This window comes from Larimichthys crocea, chromosome XIII, assembly GCF_000972845.2.
Source record: "Larimichthys crocea isolate SSNF chromosome XIII, L_crocea_2.0, whole genome shotgun sequence".
Lineage (NCBI taxonomy): Eukaryota > Metazoa > Chordata > Actinopteri > Sciaenidae > Larimichthys > Larimichthys crocea.
This window is the reverse complement of record NC_040023.1, coordinates 36,913,019-36,931,410: the sequence shown is the minus strand read 5'-3', so window position 1 is coordinate 36,931,410 and position 18,392 is coordinate 36,913,019. Positions and strand designations below refer to the sequence as shown.

The following is an 18,392-nucleotide window of genomic DNA, read 5'->3' as shown; positions in this document are numbered from 1 at the left end:
GGCTGTTGGTACAACTATTTCTGTCACCATCTCTGTTTTCAAGGTTACATGAAACATCAACCACCGCCGAGATGGATGGCGAGTTAACAGTACCAACAAACTAGTGGCTGTTTTCTTCTGCTGGGTCTGAGCCATTTTACCGCCGAGGCTCGGCTCTCCACGTGACGCACCGATCTGACGGATCTAATCCGATGCCGCGTCAGTGGGCGATCGATCACCGTTGCCTGTTGTTCTTGTGACAACGTGGCGCCTTTGCTGGCTTGGTGCCACTTAAGTGTGGCTTAGTTAGACTGTTTTTGTGCTGCTTGTGTTACTGTGTGTGTGTGTCTGAGTTAAAGCACAGCCCGGATCTCAGTTTAGATTATGTAGCCTTTCCAGCACTTAAAGAGGATAAGCTCTTATCTCTGTCTAAATCCCCAACAGTCATTAGAGGCGGCAGGGCCTGCTTAGAAGTCCATCTAATTAGGGCTCAAATCATCCCTCCTTCCAACACAAAGATCACTGCAATAGACACTGAGGATTATACGAGCATTGTATTCAGGATGTCATTACTTCCACCTTCACATAAGTAACTATACTGCACTGAGAGCTGGCTGCTTTCACAGCTTGAAGTTGGGATTTAAGATAAGATAGAGGTATGTTAATATGAGACTCTTTCCTAAAACGGGCAACACGCTGCTTTAAAATCCACCGCCGGATGTCTGATCATTTGAAAAATCCATGTTTCCTTGACAGACATCTCTTAAAACTTTCTCGATGCTCCATGTCTGTGTCACACCACAAATAAAACAACACTTTATAGCGTTACATCAAAGCTGAGCATGTAGCATTCATCCGTCGACTCCCGCCAAAGTGTTCCACTCATCTGCATATTAGGTTTTTTTCAGAGACACAAATGAAGCAAACACAAAGAGCGAGAGAAGATCAGAATAGACTCATTCACACTGGAAGAGATCGACAGGAAGAAATAAGAAAACAGCAAGACTCTCATTCTGCTCCTCCTCCCTCTTCATCCTTCCACTAGGTTGGACCAAGCAGCTATAATAATAGGAAGGCGAGAGGACAAACGGGGCCATCTATAATGGGGCTAGATACTGGCGTGAGCGTGCTGTTGAGCCTGGGTGGTGGTGTCATTAAGTGCGAGTGCGTGATAAATGCACTCTGCTTGTCGGATTTGAGATTCTCATTAGTCTGTGTTCAGGAGGAGACCCGGGGCCATTACTCTTGTGGCTGCCTTGACAAGAGGCTGAATGCGTCTGTGTATAAGAGCGAGGCGTAGTGTGTGTGCGCTTCTGTTGGGATGCTCGTTAAGGTCGGGCCGACGAAAACATTCCCACATAGGTTTGATGTTAAGCCGAGTGTCAGATCGGCAACGCCGCGTTTTGCCGCTAGGTGTCGCACGTGACTCGGCAGCAACATAATGAGAGGTCGTGAATGAGAGTGAAGCTGCACGATGTTTATTAACTTCCCATCGATGTATTTTAACAAACTAGTTAGCAACTTACCGTGAAGGCTTGACCGCCACCAGCGTCTGCTCAGCTCTGTGCTGCACATTTATTAGTGTCTGTTCGTGACATTATGGTTCATGTGGTTTTAACCATTTAACCATTTGGTTCATGTGGTTTTGAACATTTCACCACAGCTGTATTTTGCTACCATCACTCTGAGATCTTGTCCTCTGCGTTAAAAGTCATCTCAGAGAGCTGCTTCTCATCTCACTCTAATTTGAAAAGAAGATGTCATAGTAACAAATACCGGTTTAGTTGATTTGCATAAAGTCAGACTAAGTTTAAGCTCATAAGCAGAGCGGACTCTCAAAACTGAAAAAACTGATCAAACCCTAAAGCTTGTACACATCTGGCAGCGATAGTCAAAAAGGTATTCAGTTCTCAGTTAGGGTTGCAAAGGGGCAGAAAGTTTCCAGGAAATTTACCGCAAATTAATGGGAATTGGGGCTAATTTAAACAACCTGTATCATATTCAAAAATCACCTGTGCAGGTAGGGGGCGTGGCCTCAATAGCCCTGCAGTAAGCAGTGTGCTATGTGCATGTGATTGAGGAATAGCAGATATTCAAGTGTACCTGCAATAAATCTGGTTGTTTTAGTCAAGATTATGCTAAAATATATTTTCCCACAACTATATTTAAGTTCCCTGTTAAAAGGCCAACCTTTACTTTTGTAAATTCACAGTTTATTCCCGTTACTTTTCCTCTTAAAACTTTGAAAATTCCAGTTGAATGACTTGGCAGCTTCATACGAGAGTAAGGACTCATGTTGTTTTTATCGAGTTTAAAATGAAGCTTTCATGATTGAAACATCTGGATTTTGAGTTTATAGAATGTATGTTGCTGTTTTCTATCTGATATTTGTACCGACTGTATATGAGGTCGATTGGATGATTCAGAACTGAAAGCGTCTAAATGAAAGTGACATTTGCAGGTAATTGCTGAGGTTAGCGCCGTATTTTCCCCCCTCAGGTGAATGTTTGTGTGGTTGCTCGTTCAAGAAGTCAAGGTGCACGGCGAGCAGTGTGTTTGCAGGTTAGATAAGGTGAAGGACGTTAATGCTTTATGCAGGGTTTAATTGGCTGTCTTGACATAGACGGATGGTGAGTGTGATTTCTTCTTTTGGTTTCTGATTTTTCCTCAAAGGAGAAGTGATTTGAACTTGCATTCACAATTCGAAACTCGAGCTGCATGTTAAACGAGTTGTTTCATTAAGTTACCTGACACTCCGAGCTGTGCGCTTTGCCCAACAACAAACCACAATGTCACAGTACTCATAAATCTTACTTCCTTACTCACTAGCAACCTTAACTGAACTGACACCCCAACCAGCCTGCCGCCTCTCTGCCAAGTCCTTATGCAGGTAGCCATTATTTCTCTACAGTTGTCTCCTGAACTTTGGCTGCCAGGAGGTTAGTGACACAAAGCCTCAACAGGAAAACAACAAGGACACATGCTGTGCAACATAATAGCTGTGTGAAAATGTATTTTTAAGCCGCCTGTGTGTCTGACTGACACGACGGAGCATGGCACCTTTAAATGTGTGATAGCAAAAGGATTCATGTACCCAGGAAACATGTTCCTTTATCCGCCGGTGCTATGAGACAGTATGTCATGTCAGATTTTCAGTTTACAGCAGAGGGGATGAAGGAAGAGGCGGCCGCCGGCCCTGACTGCCTTCGTCAGCGGCTGCGACAGTCGTCTGGACGTCTAGCCCAATCAATACTCAGGGGCAAGCATCTGCCCGGGTCTCCTGTTACTGTACCTCTGTCCTCATAGCCTTCTCAGACTGTTCTGCAGACAGCCGTGTGCTGCCGGCTCATATCTGCGGCGGGGGCTTATCACCGAACAACACAGGAAATGTGATGCCGCGTATAGGGCAGCCGCCGACACTTTAATTTGTCACCGGTGATAGGGTTTGTCAAACTATTCATCAGCCGGCTTGGCCTTATTTGCTCACTCTGCAGATGACTTTTCAGCCCTCTTGAGAAATCCTCCGCCACAATGACCTTGATGCTCAATCGCTGCATATTTTTCATTATGTATGAGCCTCTGTGGTGCGGGCAGCATGTTATTCTTCGATTCGAGACTATGTGCTGGGTACTGATGAACCCGTGTGAGTGCTCGTTCATTAACCGACACCGTGACTCGCTCTGAGAAGAACAGTGATGAGATTGTTCAGGGAGCTGTAAAAATCTGGTGAGATAAAAATCACACAAAAGCCAAACTGAGAAGGAGCTTTCAGGCATTTCCACATAGATCGGAAAGAGAGAGGTAGTCAGACTTTGGTTTCTGGAAAGTTTGTGGGGTCTCCTATGATTGTAAAGTTTCTCAAAGTCTACACATGCTAATTTAAGCTACAACAACAACAATCAATGATGGGGTTTGCAGGTTAGTTAGTGCCAAAGGAATACATTAGCATTCTTCGTGAAGCTTTAGTGCAGTGAAGTTCATCTGTTTTTAATTCGAGAAAGACTTGAGGCTGTAGTTTCTCCTTCATGCTTGAACCGGGAGGTGAGAGGCGAGGGGTTTTCAGTTGGTTACAATCTGAAACGTCACCACTAGATGCTTCCTTTAAGAATCTTTTTGAGTTTGGGGTGTGTTGAAACTCTGAGCATTTGCAACTTGTGCGAGTTGTTTGACAAAGTATCACAGCACACACCCAAGACCCATAAAGACACACTCTTCAACGTACACGATCAAAGTGTGTGAATGTTTTGAGTGTGTGCGTGGAGTTTTGTTCGACTGTGAGGCCCGAGGCCTGGCCGCTGTCCAGAATCAAAACAAATGTGTTTTTAAAGGAATTGCAGATGAGATCTGTATTTACTCTGAGCAGAAATAACAAACCGAAAGGCTTTCAGAAAGAAGAAGGACAATGTAAATATTTATACCATTCACAACCACGTCTGGTACCAAGAAATCATGCGCTGGGATATTTAAAATTAATATACAACACTGTTTGATATGCCACGTTTTGTGTGGATGTTCACACACACGTTGACGTAGTTCCAGCTCAGAGCTTGAAGGCGACGATACGTGCAAAACAAATGGTCAAACTGCAGGAATTCATTGGCTCTGCGACGTTGTGTGACTTCGCTTGCTTAGAAGCCTGCCGACACGGACTCTCAGTTCTCTCGGTCAATACAGAATTTACTTCTGTAACCGACTACGCCGATTGGATGTCCGCATAAAAATGTGGTAAATGAGTGCTCAAAAACAAAATGTCTAAGCTGCCGCTTGCTGTAATCATTCTTCTTGTTCATACCGTTCAATCCCGGCCTGATGTGCGTCCAATGGAGGCGATGGGCAAAATCTACAGTCCTTGTTCTGGGTAAAAATGCACTCTAAAGTTTAGTAGAGGTAATTACGAGTCTTCTTCTTAACAACAAGTAAAAAACCTTTCAAAGATACTCTTGATTTGGTAAACTCTGCTGCTCAGGTCTCATATTTTCTTCAGGAAAACACTGAAATACATGAAACCTCGCTTCATTGTTTTATATGGGCACCTGCCAGACCTGAAAAATTGTGAATCTACCTTTTTGTGTTCCACAAAAACTCAACATACTGCTGGTTTGATTCACAAAGGCGGAGGCATTCCTCCGGAAGAGGAATGAGGCAGATTCACTTTAATCTCTTTGATTTCATCCCCTCGCTTCTGTCGCAGTGAGTTGGAACGCTGCAGATGTTGTCTCCCTTGCGCTTAAAAACCCTTCGGCCATATGCTCTCGCCACCCGGACTATGACACAAAGGGTTTTTTAATCAGTCCTCTCTATGACGGAGCACATTCTGTCATTTAAAGACGCAAAGCTTTGAAAACTCGCTGCAGCCTCTCCAGCCTCCAAGTCTTTTTGGCTGCAGCTCGGCCTGAGAATCGCTACATCGAGTGAAAAGACTGTGAGGATTTCTGATCTGTTTGAGCTGGCTGGATCCCAGTGCCATCCACAACACAATCTTCTCAGTCTGTTTGGATAAAAAGTGCGTTTAGAAGACTCCACACCCTGAAGTCCATGATTCAGCATGATTGTCCCCTTCTGTTGTGTTCAAATTGTTTCTGGATAAACGTTTACTCGCTGGAAAACAAGTAGCTGGTGTCTAAAGCTGTAGTCTGGAGCGACGTTCAGCTGGTTTAAGGAGCTAATGCAATTTTACAACTGACCTGCTGCTTTATATTATAATCTAATGCTAATTTGTGACAGGGAGAATATCTGAATCCATCTTTATTTTTACTTCAGTGAGACGGTGTCAGTGCAAACAGCCAAAAGCTCAAAAATAAAGATCCTATTCCCTCTCAAGCAAGTTATTCTGGAGCCCGGCCAACTGTCCAAACAGATCAATTTTAATGTGCAGGAGTTATCTGAAAGGTGAAACTGACACAACTTTAACTGGGCAAATATATGAACTTTATTAGAATTGAATCAATCTCTGGCTTTGCCCCTAAAAGTAAGCATTATTCAATAAGCGTGGAACATTACCATAAATTAAAGCCTAATTCCACACAAACTAAAATAAGATTCGATATTTTTTTGACCTTTACGAGCCGTTTAAAACATTAAAAACTGTTGACCGTCGGCTCATTTGAATTGTAATTATAAACAGCCTTGAGTCTGCTTTGGAGGGCTTCCTGACTTTCACCCCAACATCAAGTGATTCCACGCTCATTAACCGAATTTACTAAATGTTTCAAACCTGAGTACCGAAGGATGGATTTGCTCAGAGATGAGAGGACTGAGGGTTAAAGTGAAGCACACACACCTGAATCTTGTTCTTGACAGGGACGTTAAGGCTGAGTGGTGTGCAGAATGGACCGGGGTACAGGGGTGGTCAATTATGATTTCAGGAGGTCCGGATAGAGAAAATTTGCTCACGTTCAGGTTCCTTTCTTCCCTTTCGCTGTGTAGAAACACTCATATGTTGTTTCCGGCTCTGGGTCTCGACCTGGACCGTGGTCCGGCTATTAGTGACCTGTGCTGTCGAAGTTCTTTTTAGCAGGATATCTGCCCCATTACAGGGAGATGATTTATTTAAACCCGGCTGCAGATTTGTTTTTGCACTCCATGTTCTGGGAGCTTTTGCTTTCTCCATGAATATGGCAAATGTAAACACCGGTCCTGGATATGCGGAGAGCACGGCCTGCAGATTGTTTGTGCTGACAGTGAAAGAGCTGTTATCACAAACGGAGGGCTTGTTTTTCTCCTCACAGCTTGCTGTCCACGCTCGATCACTGACGCGCAATTGCATTTGTGTGTTCTCGCAACAAACTGGCTCCTGTCCAGCGTCTCGGAGCGTCTAATCGCGCGTGGACATCTCATAAAACATTGCATGCTGTGTGAGGTTTGCTAAGCAGGCTAGTTTAACTACCCCCAAGAAGTTGCATCACTTCAGCTTTCCCGTGTGTGGATAATTAGCCGTTCATAAACATGAAAGTCAGCAGAATGTTTCTTTGAAGTCTAAATATTAGTCTGAAAGGCATGATGATTCAGAGGAAAGTCGATGTGGTTCTCATGTAGTTGGTGATCAATGACAAAATTATTCTTGTTCGCAGCTTGAGAGGAAAATCTCGACAAACGCATCAACCGTTTGAGAACCTTGCTCTTGTGCTTTCTCAGTTTTCTTCATGTAACATCTTTTCTCTAGCGGGCCCTGAGGTGCCGAGGGAAACATCACAACTCCCACACAGATGACTCCGCAGATGCCTGTTAGGAAGGCAGAGGAATACATCAAATCTGCTGATCGATTTCCCCCTGCTTAGGGCTTCGCAGGTTCACTGAATATTAAGCACCGTGGGAAAGTTGTCCTGTCACGTTTCAGGTGAGGAGAGAGCAAAAGCCGGCAATTATCCCGCTCTCCCGCCCACAGAGCGAACGCAGGTTTTTAATGAAAAGAAAATCTGATGCATTAACAAACCACCTTCATTTAAAAACTGCATTTCTAAGACTTACTCCACTGGACTCTTAATTTGACCAAGTCTGCTTTCTTTTACACTATGAAAGAGTTTGTTGACATACAAACAGAAGCTTGTTATTTGTATTCAGAAACATTCCAACTACACAAGACGAATGCAGTAGATTCAAACCTTTGGTTGCATGTCGATTTTTAACACATCAGCATTCGTGGTGCTTTACTGAGGCGGCAAACAGCCATTAGACATACTACCGAAAGGCCAAACCGTGAAAGCTTGGCGTGAACCATTTTTTATGAGGGTTGCTGGGAATATGTTGTAAATTACAGCTTAGTTTTAAACCTAGAATAATAAATATGCTGGTATCGTATGAAACTAGAAGTCCTAAATCATTCTTTGGTACCAACAATGGAAAGTAAAGCTCCAGAGTTAAAATTTAAACTAAATTTGGGGCAATTTCAAATGGATCCCTCGACCTCTCACTCCAAGTTGTGGAGTTCTATGGGTACACACCATTCTCCCCTTTACAGACTACCGTTTAATGTGATGTTCTGGATGGACTGTTTACCACTGTTAGTAATCTGCGTGCTGAAAAACACCCTAAAACAGACGCTCCTCAATCCTGCCTACCCATTAGCCATCCGGTGCCAACTAACTACCCAGCTAATTAGATGTCAGCTGCAAGCAGAGCGTGACTGGTGAACATTTTTAGTGAAGACTCTCTGAAATCTCACTAGTTATTATTAGCCTGGTGAAATGAAGCACAGCGTCTTCACTGAACTCCAGTTGGTCCAGATTTTACTGGGAGATGGTGAATGAGGCCATTAGAGAGTCTTGATTTGCATATCCATAAATGTTTATGAATTAGACCTTACCTTTAGAGATAACAACATTTAGAAACTTTAAAAGGTCTTCAAGGTGGAGGCTTGTGGATCCATCAGGTAAATAATTCAATTTAACTTAAAGGTCCAGTGTGTTACAATTAGGAGGATCTATTGGAAGAATTCGCATGTGTGCTTTCATTAGCGTGTAATCACTTAAATGTAGGATTGCAAAGGGGCGGAAAGTTCCCGGTAAATTGTCCATGGGAAGTTAAGATGTGGAATATTGGGAATATTCCAAATTGGAAACTGGAATTATGCAAATATACTGACATGCAAAATAAAAATAATTTAAAAAAACATCTAACAGATTTAATTGTGAGTAGAAGTTTTAATTATCTTCTGTAGTCCACGAGCTCAAATGTGTCTTCAACAGTCTCTGTGTGCTCTGGGCTCTAAAGTGTGGTCCAGGTACAGAAATCACCTGTGCAGGTAGGGGGCGTGGCCTCAGTAGCCCTGCAGTAAGCAGTGTGCTATGTGCATGTGATTGAGGAATGAATGAAATCTGGTTGTTTTAGTCAAGATGATGCTAAAATATATTTTCCCACAACTATATTTAAGTTCCCTGTTAAAAGGCCGACCTTCTATTTATTCCCGTTAATTCCAATTGAAGGTTTCCAACTTTGAAAATTTCTGAAATTTTGTAATGGACAGTACATTCAGACACACCTGGCAGGTATTCGAACAGCTTCCAACAGTATTAATCTGGTTGCAGTCTGCAGTCTTACCACTAGATGCCACTAAATCCTACACACTGGACCTTTAAACTCCATTATCATGACATCCAGTCATCTATTCATCATCATGACCTGTGGTGCTTTCTGCCAAAAGGTCAGGAGATCCAACATTAATAAGTTAATCTCCTTCTGTTTGTTGCCCTTTAAACTGTTCTAATTCTTCACGTCCTGTCAGCTGTTCACCGTCGCAACACGACGTGCGTCTTTGAAATCCCGGCTGTAAAGAAAAACCCAACTGGGGAACATTTTTACATCCCCGGGACACACCTAATGAGCAATGCCAGTCCTGTCAGACAAACTATGATCTTAGCAGAAGTCATACTGCAATGAAAAACACCCGTGGGGATTTAAGTCAAGTTGTAGCAAAGCCTCATGGGCAAACATTGTTAAGCCAGCAGCTCTGTAAATAGAACAGCCTGCTTACATGTACAGCCTGCTGACATGTACAGTACATCAGCGATGGTATGTCCCTCTGTAGTAGGCTGTGTGTTGTGGCTCCACAGTCCCACCAGCCTACCATTAGTCTGAGCTGTGTCTCTCTGTCAAATCCCTCAGCATCCCTTCACTTCTCCAAGCGGAGCCAAGCGGAGAGCCTGTGACAGTTAGCAAGCGCCTCCGCTGCACACATCATTGATACTAATAGGGATGGAAGGCTGGTGTAGGGTGGCATGTGTGCGAGAGCTCGCTCGCTCGCCCGGGTGTGTGTGCGCACGGCGCTGCTTGTGCCTATGGGGTAACTGAAGTCGGGATTACACAAGTGGAGCATGTGCGGTTGCTCTGCGGCACAGAGATCAATTCATGTCGTTGCGGCAAATGGCATGACAACCAGTCTCCACCCCGTCACCATCTGCCTGCTCTGTGCCAATTTGTCACAGCACATCCAAGTGTGGCCGTGCCCTCATTTAACACTGAGCGAGAGTACGACTCGGGGAGGATCACGAGGAAGAAGAAGGGAAAGGAGGAGAGAAAATAAGGGCACTGACAAAGACGGCAGCCCCAGAGGGCGAACGGTGAGCGAGGTCAACTGGAGTTTATTAGAAATACACAGAGGGGGCGTCCCGGGGACTCAGTTGGCTCAGTTACAAACCACATACCTGTAACACCCTGGATTTAAGTCTGCACCTCTCTCTGCCAATCTTCCCCATCTGATCGCTTTATGCAAAGACAGAAATACCAAGAAAAACAAAGAGAGACAGCTGCATTCTCAGTGTGGCACATTTGGAGGAATGTTTCTTTAATTCGGGAGCTGAAACGACAGGTGTTAAAACTAGGTGCCTGCAGAGAGGCGGTGGTGTGTTTAACGGGGTTAAATGTCTTATAACCAAGAAGTAATAGATAAAATGTGCTAAATATTCACTCCTTGGTGGCTGTTAATCACGCCACGCCAGCTTTGGGAGTTGAATTTCCGTGCTTGTAAAGTTGAACAAACGGAGACAGAGGGCAGGTTTTACCACAGAGATTTCTTATGTTTTGTTTTGGTACACAAAGATCTTTTTCTTCCTGCAAAGCATGTGGGCCATGAGCAAATGTTCATGCATCCAAAACATGCATCAAACTATGCTTCACTTATAGTGGGAAGGACACAGTGGCTGCATTGTCAAGTGAGTGGGTGACAAGATATGAAAGCAATGCTACTCGGTCTCTTTCTGCCTCCGTCTCTGCCTCTCTCGCTCCTCTCTCACATTTTTGGCACGATAATACCTCTATTCAACTCGGCGGTCTGATCATGTTTCACGCCTGTGCGCCCGCATTGACTGCTGTTCTGTTCCATTTCACCCCCCTTTGATACGTCTTTGTGTCATCAATAATGACAGGCAGAAAATGGCTGTCCACATCGGGTGGGGGGCTCTCACGCCGCGGTGATGCCAGCTGACGCGGTTCAACACCTCGTTCCTGTGTACGCGCTCAATCGTCTTACCGAACCCATCGCGTATTGTTTCCCCGTGCTGTCAGCGGGCTTCCATCCGCTTTGACTGACGCGCAACAATACGGCACAAAGGCCTCGTGTTGCACATGTTGCACGGCCGGCCAAAAGAGGGATCACGGCATAATAGCGGTGCTTTGAAATGGCCCGGCGTGAACTTTCGTATTGTGGAATCGCGGCAATTGGGGACGGTAGCTGCAGCTAAAACTGGACAAACAGATTTTAGTTGAATAAAGTGTGTCTGCTTGTTTATTTGTCTGCTGGGTGTGTGAGGCAGAGCTGTGATTGAACACACTTGAAAATCATGACCTTCGTTGGCTTATACAATCAGGTATGGGTGTAATAGGGGGAAGGCCATTAACTGGCAGACAGTTTTCGCTCCGTAACTGTGGCCAATCTGAGCCTCACAAGGTGTAAACCTGAAATTATAGCACACAAATATGTCATTATTTCCTACATTCATCTCAACAACCCACAGCGATGTGTGGGAACAAAACACGGGCTGGGAAAATGATAGACAGGACTTCACTTCATCAGTGAATATCCACTAAAACTGCACAAAACAACATATTAGTAACTTATAATAATGGATATTTTATAATAATGTACGAAATGACAACGTGGATCCTCCCCTCCAGCTTTTACAGAGAGTCTCAGCTCATTGTTTGTCTGTCCGACCACAACTTGACTGTTTTGGCTCACTCTCAGCGCTCTAACAGTGTTGTTTTCAGTCACAGCAGGCAGCAGTTTTCAGCGAAAAAGCCTCTAAAAAAACAAAAACAAAAAAACATACTGTACACTACCTGCACAGCACCGAACGGCAGACAGACACAGCTAGAGATGAGCTGCTGAAAACATAGTGGATCATTTAGCAGCTAAAGAGCTTCAGGAGTTGATGAGCTAAAAACAAATGAATGCCAATGATGCCGCATGTCTAAATAAGCAATGACAAATTCACTAAATCAACCTTTAAAAGGTGATATGTTAATATTGTGTTCACAAGTTGTTTCTGCTGCCCCCAAGTGGCCACAAAAAAACCCCCAAACTCCACTGGGCGCGGACACGCCGTTCTACTCAATGTTTCAAACCCCGCCGGCTCCGCAGCAGTCCGGTTCAGAAAAAGCGTCCCAGAAGCGGGCCTCTGTTCGGCTCCGTGTTGAATACGCTGCTGTTCTGCACGCTTCAATTTAACACGGAGCACCTCGAGCTGGCAGGAAGCAAGACAGAAACAACATAGAGAATCCAGTGGATTTTCAAAATAAAATACCCTGTGAAAACTGCCGGTAGTAGAAACAGACAAAAGAGAAACTAATTAACTACGTAGCATATTTACACATGTAGAAGAATATTTAGAAGCACACAAACCAGGAAAATGACCAAATCTGAGCAGATGAACAAAGTCTGGAGGGAGAAACGTTTCTGAAACGCTCCCGGTGGGTTTGAAGTCGCGTGCATGTGCTCGGTGAGGTTTCGGGGTTAGTGTGATAACGTGAAACACAAGATTGAGCTGGATTAAATATGAAATCACATTTTTGAATGAAGAGGAAGAAGAAAAAGTGATCCTGCACTCATCAATCATCAGCATTCATCCTTATTCTCTTAATCAGAGAGAGTTTTTGTCTGAGCTCTACTCGCTGGAGTAAAGTCAAGGTTGTTATGAACACACCCCACATATAATAACTTAACGATCTTGACGAGTTATTTAATAATCTTTAATAATACAGAGCCGTATGCAGAAATGTTCCTGTCTGTCTGTTTGTTGTTGTTTGCATTGTTTCTTTGCGATGGACACATTCATTCAGTATTTTGAGATGCTGTATTGATCCCTGATTGTGGCTTTGGCAAAAAAAAACTTCACAAACAAAGAGCTCAAAAAACAAAACAAATATCTGAACCTCCGTGGCATTCAAAGGAATCGTGACTGAACTTACAGACACGTCGAGTGATCCACCAATCCAACGATCTTTAGCTCCTCTCTCGGGAAGTGACCTCAGCAGGGACGGGTCCTGAAGATGTTGGTGGTGGTTGGTTGGCTGGTGGGGTGGTCAGGGGTTGAAACCCCCTTTGAGGTTCTTCCCTCTGAGAACGCTCAGTCTTCAAAAAAACTTCCTGTGGGAGCAAAAACATCAACATGAGAATGGACAACAACGAAACAAGAAGAACAGCTGCTGGGAAAAGGCTTTTCCTTGAACGGGGCCAATGACCCGCAGAGCCCCCAGTGGACAGGGGGGTCCATGTCCTCTTAGTGTGTAATCTCCTCAGTCACTCTGCTGTCATAACATCACGGTTAACACAAGCAGAGAGGCCATAAATAGAGCCAGATGTGCCGGGTTAAAGGCCCCAACATGACGATGAAGTGTGTGGTTTCAGGAAGACTGCAGGAAGGTTTCTACTTCATAATATCATTAAAAAAACACAATAAATTCACTTTTATTACGTTTCCTTTGTATCATTAGGAACGGTGAGCGTATGTTTGCTGAAATACAAACACCAGAGTGTGTTCGAGTCACCGACAACAAATGTAGACGAGCCACGAGTTCATGATTGTTCAGCTTCCACGTCCAAACCCTCGCCCACTCTGTGTGTGCATGTCAGCAATCGTGCTGTACATCAAACGCATCACGCGGTTAAACACGCCCACGCTTATTGTAAACCGTGTGGGCGCTTTGTCCAAAACTTGTTTCCACAACTGACAACACGGAGGGAAAAATTGTGTCGAGTAGCAGCTCAGGACGTTTGCTGCCAGACGAGAAGAGGGTAGAAAGGTATCAGTCACCTGTCTCTCACTTTATTTCTGACCAATCTACACCTGTCACAGTCGCCCTAGCAACCGATGTCAGCGTCTCTCTCCCTCGCAGGCTTGTCAGCTCTCTCATCGTTCGTGCTTACCGGTAACTTTTTCAAAACTTTATTCATTTGCCTGAAGCTTCTCTGCTCTCGAGAGACTCATTCATGTGGCACAGCTGGGGCTTACACCAGCAACTGCTCTGTCATTAGCACACCTCACCAACAGCACTGTCATCCTTTAACCAGCCTCCCTGAAGAAAAAACACACACACACACACACACACAAACACAATCAACACCTGGGAGAATTCATGACAGATGGAATTTCCTGAAAATCCATTTCTTGCAAGTTCAGCAGCCTCCAAACACACACAGGTCGTCTCTGATGACCTGTGGTGACTAACAGCAAATGGTGCATGGATTTCCTGTAACCCAGCTTACATCCCATGCACCTACACCCCCATGGCACATACATGAGGAGGATAAAGGGGGGCGGAGGTTGCGACCGCAGAGCCATTCCTCACATCCTATTGCCGTGGATAATACATGTCCGGCTCAGTGACTCACGGCGCAGCAGATGAGCTGCGTGGCTTTCCCAATCCGTCCTGAACGAGGCAGCTGACTGCAGCTGCTGTGAGCTCAACACCGCTGCTGACTCCCATCGCTGTAAAGCCACCGAAGGCCTGTAAACACTTAACAACCCCAGCCTTCTGCAAATTAAGCAGAGCGGTGTGACAGCCTTGGCACGCTGGCTTATGATGACTTAACCTGTGTGGTGTGAAGACTGGTGGAGGTGGGGATGGAAAGGGCTGCGGCCGCCCTGCCAAATGACAGCGGGTCTTAGTCATGGGAAGTGGCCTCGTGAAGTAAAGAGAGTGATGTCAACTCTGAAAACGTATTTAAAGATTACCAAGCTCCATTAAACGCAACGTCTGACCACTTACTTCCATCTTCCCACACAGCGGTCACACTGTGGACAGGCCACAGCTGCTTTTCTTGTCAAAAATCATCAACCACCAAGTTGGACTGGAAGATAAGGTGGAAACCACAGTGTTGGGAAGATAAGCCACATTCCCCCAAAGTACTGTGGACTTCTTTTAGATGAGGTTCCTTCGACCTGCTGCTGTTTGCGTTTCCACCACGCTCTGCAGTCCCACAAAGATGAGGAAGATCCGTTGATGTATAACAAAGCAACGGCTGTTTTTATGTTGTTTTTTTATGGCCTCGTTGCGACTATACAACAAGGCTTAGTCTTTGTCGTGGGCCCATCAGTCCTACGCAACTCACAATGTTCAAAAAACAGATTCATGAAGCACTGGCAGCATTTTATTTCTGTTCTTTTGTGAAGTACAACGCTCTGAGCTGGGACCTTTTGAAGGGGTAAAAAGATCCCAGAATTTTGGACCCTGGTCCCAGAGTTCCTCCAAAAGATTCCTCATCTCTCGGTAAAGTTCTTGTGGTGGACATGCAGCTGTAGAGTATGAAGGATGAACAACATGCTTACAGAAGATATTCCCTTGGTTTTTATTCGGTGTTATAAAAGATAATGGTGGAGCGTGCTGTTTGAGATTTAAGATCAAAGATCTCCCAAAGGTTTTCAGTTATGAGATCTGGATTTATTGTTTCTTTGCTCATTTATTTTAGGGGTTCTCCTTTAAATTGTCGCTTGACTGCAACAATAATTTTCAGCATCAAGTTATTTGCTGATTATTTTCTCCACAAACTGTTTGGTTGGTTTCCTCAAGCTCTAGGTGTCATCTAGACACCAACAGTCCAAACTTTAGAGTTTACAGCAACAGGTGCTCTACTGCGTTCATTAATTATTAAAACAATTGCCAATCAGCTTTCTATCAATTGACTAACACATGAACTGGAACGCTGACTCACAAAATCATCTAAAAAATGAATCAAAGTGATATTTTGCAGAAGATTTGTCACACAAACAAAACTTCATTCACAGATTTTTCATCACCGTTTGCTTGAAAACATGAATTTGGACACAGAAAGTTCACATTGAATTATCCCCTAACAGCACGTCCCCCCCAAAAAAAACAACAACATGTAGACCGGATAACCAACATGATTAACAGCCGCTGGCACTGAGGTTCGATGAATTAGGGTTAGCAGACTCGGTTACAGAGGACACAGGAGTGCCCTGTGTCTAAGCGAACCACGAGCAAAGAGCTTTTTGTTGTTTGGTTCAGTTGTTTTTTTCCCCCCTGAAGCCTGCACAGAGAAGGTTCCAATATCGATTTGAGTGAATGAGATCAGCTGGTGGGATTGTTATCAAGCTCTGTAACCTCAGCTGCTGGGGCTATTAGGCTGGGTGCTCATATAACGCATGGGAGATGAAGGATAATGTTGCCGTGATTGTTTCATTGCCACGCTGCGATCGTTGTGCCGTCCTATAATTTCTAATCTCATTTTCTAGGAATAGTCCCGCAGAGAGGCCCCCTTATCCTGCCTTAATAGTTTTGAGGTGAGCCCCATTAACCAAATGAGCTTTTTAGGAGCACAACATTCCTATTAACACCACTCCAACAATCCCTCATCTCCTTCAAACGCGCGCCGTGAGCTTCCCTGCAGACCTCATGCACCACATCTCACGTTTTAAGACTTCTGCATCAGCCTTCCCTGAGCAATTCTGGCAAAGTCCTTCCCGCGCCAAAAATTACCATGAAGCCCCCTGAACAGATTCGACCCACCACAGACTGACACGCTACATTCCCATCTCTACTCCCACCACTCTGGATATTTCCCTGCAGGCGTCACGGTGCTCACTGGGTTGTGGTAGTGATCAATGGCCCCTGGCTGCGGGCGTCAGGGGGGCCCTGGGCTCCAGGAATGGAGGTATTAATAATGCAAGGTCCAGGCCTGTCATATCCTCCATTAGCACAGAGGAGGCGGGAGGCCCAATGGCTGATTGATTACTAATTAGATTAATTGCCATCTTTTAGAAAAAGAGGAGACTGTAATAGACTGGGGGGAGGAGGGGTGTGAGGGTAGAGCAGCCTGTCCAGCTGAAAAATATCCTCAGACGCTTTAATAAAGAGACTTTTCAGATTAAGAATGCATGTTTCTCCTCTGAGAGGAGTGTACAATTCAGGAAAGAATAGCCCAAGTCTGTGCAATAAACAAGAATTCAATCAAAGTCCAACAGACTACCCATTACTTTAAAAATGTCTAATAAATTGCTCACTTCTCCGCGGGGCTCTCTCTCTACAACACACCTGTGTAACAGCAGGAGAAAACAGCTCGGACAACGCCGCTAAACGAAGACGACGCCGCTTTCATTCCAGACAATTTCCCCCCCCATCCCGTTCCCACATTTGTGTCTCGTTAGCCGTCGTTATCTGGAAAACATGACACGATAAGGCCCGCGCTACTCTCCAGTTTTCATGTAATGTGTGTAATGATAGTGTTGCCGAACACAGCCAATTGCTAAAGGGTGCAGAGGTGTTGGCGAGATTTGAGTTTCATTTAATCTCTCTGCTGTCCTTTGCAGATAAAACTAATAAAAAAACGCAGATCAAAGCCGCGGCGCTCGAGTCTGAGGGGCAAACTTTTAAAAGCTAAAGCTGCTAAATGAATCTGCAAACATATTCATCAGTGTTCTCTCACATGGGAGGCGTTTCCTGTTCGACTAAATGTTGTTTGAGATGTTTAATTGCTGCTCTGACCGAGTTTAGAGGGAAATCACTTTGCCAATATTCAGGACTGAAACTTGTCTTTGATTAAAAGTCAATTACTGGCCACTTAGTGTCATCGTACAACCACCAACATGATGAATGTGACGCTTTTTTTTGTTTGAGGACAAATTTATTGCAGAATTGATCATATACTGGCAGTCTGACGCCAAAACCCCGCCGAGCACATCTCGGTCACGTCACGGCCACGATGCTGTTTTGGTCCACCATGTGACCTCAAACCAGACTTTGTTTACTTGCTCAGATTTGGCCCTTGAGCAAGGCACCGAAAACCATCACAACTGCTCTCAGGATGCCGCGCTCATTGTGTTCACTCCACCATCTCTCTCCACGTTTGCATGTCTACGAGCCCTTTGTGTGTCGGGTAAAAATGCACGTAAAAAACTATCCCATACTATTTTAAATATGTAAATATGCTACGTATGTTTTCCTTTTGTCTGTCTCCAGCAGTTTGCACGGAGTGTTTTATTGTGAAAATCAGCCGGATTCTTAATGTTGTTTCTGTGCAGATTGACATGGGCGGCAGCCGTCCAAAATAAAACAGCAGCGTATTCCCCGCGGAGCCGAGCAAAGGACGCTTCTGGGACGCTTCTGGGATGCTTCCGTTGGGCCGTCACATGTTTTCCCAGTGGAATTTGGGGGTTTGTAAACGTATTGTCTCATGCTGAAGACGTGTCTTTTCCATCTTTGATATCAAAATGATTGGAGAACACTGAATACTTTATTAAACCTTGACAATCCGAGTCATTCAAGCTCAGCATCGACATCACTGCTGCATTTGTTTCTGCCAAAAATCTTCACTTCCCAACAAGTGGCGAGGGCAGGCATGCGTGTTTGTGAGTTTCTGAGTACGAGACTAATTGGCACATTGGTATGGCCACACTCATTATGTACACCCACACTCAACATAAATAGCCTCACACTTCTGAAGGGATAATACCTTCCAAAAC

General features: G+C 44.6%; 1 protein-coding gene across 4 annotated transcripts in view; it reads right to left on the bottom strand.

The window, feature by feature from the left end:
- sema6cb (semaphorin 6Cb) overlaps window positions 1–18,392 on the bottom strand; it is a 142,391-nt gene that overhangs the window by 69,077 nt on the left and 54,922 nt on the right. For all 4 annotated transcript variants that reach the window (XM_010748118.3, XM_019274622.2, XM_019274623.2 and 1 more), the window contains one exon: window positions 12,880–13,057. The gene's annotated coding sequence lies outside the window, so the exon portion shown is untranslated. The remainder of the gene's footprint in view (window positions 1–12,879; window positions 13,058–18,392) is intronic.